Source organism: Medicago sativa, chromosome 7, assembly GCF_051527215.1.
Source record: "Medicago sativa cultivar Bolivia chromosome 7, Bolivia_mono, whole genome shotgun sequence".
Taxonomy (NCBI): domain Eukaryota; kingdom Viridiplantae; phylum Streptophyta; class Magnoliopsida; order Fabales; family Fabaceae; genus Medicago; species Medicago sativa.
In genome coordinates this window covers 63587508-63592044 of record NC_140755.1, presented here as the reverse complement: position 1 = coordinate 63592044, position 4537 = coordinate 63587508, and the positions used below count along the sequence as shown (strand labels likewise).

General features: G+C 42.8%; 1 non-coding gene across 1 annotated transcript; it reads left to right on the top strand.

Moving 5' to 3' along the window:
* The first annotated feature begins 4107 nt into the window (after positions 1-4107).
* LOC146907570 (small nucleolar RNA R71) lies at positions 4108-4214 on the top strand. Its single transcript, XR_015020933.1, has one exon. It is a non-coding gene; the product is annotated as a small nucleolar RNA R71 (small nucleolar RNA).
* Positions 4215-4537: the final 323 nt, after the last annotated feature.

Below are 4537 nucleotides of genomic sequence, written 5' to 3'. Positions count from 1 at the left end.
CTCTCATAAGACCCCCTAATCGGACCCATATGCAATTGAGCCTCCGCAGCAAACGCAGCTGAGAACCTAGGACGGTTCACCCACAGCTGGTCCGAAGTCTCATTCATCCAATTAGCTTGCACATGCATGAATTCCTCAAGCTTTGGATGAAGAGGAGCATAACCCCCTTGGCTACTACTCCCTCCTTGCTCCATTTGTTGTTGCCTTGCTGCCTCCCTCTCTCTCTCCTTCATATAGCCTTCATATTTCTTCACAAACCCATCCATGACCGAGTCGGTGATCGGCTTCATATTGCTTGTGTTGAGATCACTATCATAAGCCGGCACCAACTGTTGCTCACACAACCAGTTAATTAAGCTTCCATGCCCCAATTGTGTGGTGTTTCCGGTTGCTAGATCATGAAGACTATTGGCCAAGAGGCGGCCAATATCTATAGGGTGCTCCTTGATGATGGCGTAGGCAGCAAGCACCCTCTTGAGAGGAATTTCAGAGGTGCAAGATGAACTCTCAAGAGTCTGGACCACATATGATACCCATGCCTTGTGTACCGGCAGCATCTCCGCATAGGTAAGCATCCGGGACTTTTTCCAAGTCGACCCAGGCCTACACATGGTGGTGATGATCTCATCAAAGGTATCCTCCGTAATAGCAAATCTCTCCCTCCTCAATTTTTCTACCCAACACTCCTCCGGTGCTTGAACATTCAGCCATGCGTTGAGAGCATCCGGGCTGAAATCAATGTACTTTCCTCGAACAAAAGATTGAAAGGGTGTATCGGACACCCTTGCATTTGCAAAGAATTCGACGATCACCGTTTTGTTGTTTGCTTCGTCGATCATCTCATTCAACCTCGTCCACCCCCTCCTTCGTAATTCAGACTCAAAGAAAGGATATTTCACAAGCTTTGTGAAATCAAACTTCCTCTCCCCTATGACTTCGAAACTCTTCATAGATTGATGGAACTCTTGGGCTTGGTCATTGATGAAATGGATGGCGTTTTCGGGTGGCTCGGATGCGGCACGAGGACGTTTGGATTTGCTTGTGGATGGCTTGGGGTTTGTGGCTTTCTTTGAGCGGGTGTTTCTTTGGTTGGAGGCCATTTGTGGTTTGGGAAGATGGTGAATGGAAAGTTTTGTGAAGTTTGGGAAAGTTTTGAATGATTGTGGTTTGATGGTGGTTTGGATTGATGAATTTGTGATTGGAATGTTGGTTTGATGATGGTTAGAAAGTGAATAAGGAGATGAAAATGAGGAGAATTCGTGAATGGAAGTTTAGGGAAGTTTTGGTAGAGAAAGGTAGGAAGAATGGGATGAAAATGATGATGAACAGTTAGGTTTTTATAGGCCTGTTTGGGCAAAATTGCGGCACGCCAAAATGCAAGGCGCGGCGCGATTTTGCGTTGTAACGGCTAGAAACGGCTAGTTTTGCAACGGTTGGTAGGTGGTGGGTTTATAACGGCTAGTTTTTGCAACGGTTGGGAAGCTTTCAAGCAAAATCGCGCTGCGGCCAAATACAAGGCGCGGCGCGATTTCATTAAAACAGGGGGTTAGGCTATCTGCTCTTGAAAATCGCGCTGCGGCCATATATAGGTGCGGCGCGATTTTGGTCAAACAGGGAGCATTCTTTGCTTCCTCAGGCCAAAAATTTTGTTTTCTTGAAAAATGCCTGAGTTCCTTGAATTTTTGAAAAACTTTTGAGGAGAGAATCATGCAAGACATCAGTACCTTGCATGATTTTCTTGGCAAGAGGTATCTTTGAACAAATTTTTAAAACTTTCCTGCCTTGTATTAAAAGAAAAGAAAAATATTTTTGTGTTTTTATTTTTGAAAGCAATAAAATCATACCAGAAAAATAAATAGTGGGTTGCCTCCCACTCAGCGCTTCTTTACCGTCACTAGCTTGACTGATGACTATCCCTAAGGATCAGTTGATGTGGCTCCCTCTTCATTGTTTGGGAGTCCTCCTTTACGGTACCGTTTCAGCTTTTGTTCCTTACCCTTGAAAGTTCCTTGTGCACCAGACTTCCTTAGGTCCACAGCTTCATCAATAGGCTTGTTTCTTGCCAACCCTTCGTCACAGTACCTCCTAATTCTTTCTAAAGTATCAGAGAGAGTTGAAAGCATACACCATTGAAAAGCAGCCGGCCCATTACGCATCCCATAGGGAATCCTCTTATAAGCCAATTTACCACCTGGACCAGTGGTAGTAGTCTTTATTTCATTGTTACCAGTTGTCAATCCCCCATACTTGTTGTCACGGATGTCTCCTGATGATTGTTGTTGCATCTGTTCTTTGCTTACTTCCAGTTGCTTAACACCCTCTATCATTCCAACATCTTCAATCACTTCTTGTCTGTCTATAGATTCCACACTTTCCACCTCCGTAGATTGAATAGGTTGAGATTCAAGGGATTTATCTTCGACTGTTTCTTCCACAACGTCAATCCGGTAACACTTGGGATTCTCATCTTGGTGCTTCATTGCCTCAAAGATATTGAAGACTACCTGCTCCTTATGGAACCTCAACATTAGCTCTCCACGTTCAACATCAATCAAAGCACGACCAGTTGCAAGGAAAGGTCTTCCTAGAATGAGTGGCATGTCTTCATCTTCAGCCATATCTAGGACCACAAAATCTGCTGGGAACACCAAGTCATTAACCTTGACTAGCACATCTTCAAGTATACCGAAAGGATAAGAGATTGACCGATCAGCTAAAGTAATGGTCATTCTTGTTGGTTTTGGTTCCCCACACTTAAGCTTCTTCATCATTGAAAGTGGCATCAGATTTATACTTGCTCCCAAGTCACATAAAGCTCTTCCAATGTCTACAGGTCCAATTGAACAAGGGATAGTAAAAGCACCAGGATCCTTCAGCTTAGGTGGCAGCTTCTTTTGAAGAATAGCACTACAATTTTCAGAAAGTGCAATATTTTCATCATCCTTAGGCTTCCTTCGTTTAGTCAACAAGTCTTTCATGAACTTAACATATAACGGCATTTGATCGAGAGCTTCGCCGAAAGGAATATTCACCTGAAGTTGTGAGAAAAGTTGCATGAACTTCTTGAATTGGCCTTCATCCTTTTCTTTCTTCTTCGAAAGGTGAGGGTATGGAAGCTTCACATATGATGGAATAACCTGTGGTTTGTCTCCATCTTTCAAAATTTGACTCTTCGACTTCCTCAAGATTGAATCTTCATCAATTAACTTCTCACTTTTTTCTCCCTCTATTTTTTTCTTCCTTTCGTTTTCAACTACTCCATGATCATTTTCTTTTTCAACTACATCATTCTCCTCCACCTCAACTACATCATCAACCTTCTTTGGAGCTTTTGGAACTAAAGGTGTCAAAACCGTTTTGCTCCTCAATTCAATAGCATTACAAGACTCATTCTTAGGGTTATCTTTAGTGTTACCTGAGAATCCGCCTTTACTTTGTTCAGCCAATTGCTTAGCTAATTGCCCCAGTTGAGTTTCAAGCAGCTTCCTAGAAGCTTCATTGTTCTTTCTTTCAGCTTCTTGACTCTTCTTCATCTCTTCAAAGTTGCCTTGAGTCATCTTCTTGAAGTTCATCATAGTTTCCTCAAGAGTTGATGGCTTCCTTTGTTGTTGTTGAGGAGGAGTGAGCATCTGAGAGTTCAAAGCATTGTTATTTGAGTAGGTTAGATTTGGATGCTTATTAATGCCTGAATTGTAGTATTGATTCTGCCTTTGATAACCTCCCATGAAGTTAGCTTCTTCATTTGATCCTTCTGGAACACATTCACCGTTGGGATGTTCTTCACCACATAAGTCACACTTGATTGCAGCTACTTGTTGTTGCTTTTGAGCCAAAGTGAAGCCTTGAAACTCCTTAGTTAGAGCTTCGATTTGTTTATTCATCGCTGCTTGGTTAGCAAGGATAGCAGTTTGTTCACTCACCCCAAACACTCCTCTTTCTTTCTTCTTAGCTTCAGCACGATACTCATTTCCAGCCATATTTTCTATCAAAGCTTGGACTTCATGATCAGTTTTGCTCTTGAGACTACCTCCCGCGGAAGCATCTAAAAACATTCGAGTGTTTGGTGTTACCCCCTCAGTGAAGATTTGGAGGTATTGCTTCTCGGTGAACTCATGATTAGGGCATCTCTTGAGAAGCAAATTGAATCGCTCCCAAGCATCATACAATGATTCACCTTCTCCTTGCTTGAAGTTAGAGATCTCCATCTTCTTGTCCCAATACTTAGACATAGGGAAATATTTCTCCAAGAACTTCAGCTTTAACTCTTCCCATGTTTGGACAGTCCCGTTTGGTATTGTTAGCAATCAATCTTTTGCTCTTCCCGTCAAGGTGAAAGGAAATAACCTTAGCTTCTTTTGTGCTTCAGTCACGGTGGCTGGTTGCACACAAAACTCGCAGGTTTCAGCAAAACGGCTCAAGTGTTCATGAGGACTCATAGCTTCAGTCCCATCGAATTGCTTGTCCCTCAAACCGTTGAGGACAGTTGTCTTGATGTCGAAAGCAACGGGGTTAGCTGGTTGAAAAGTGTGGGTCAGTT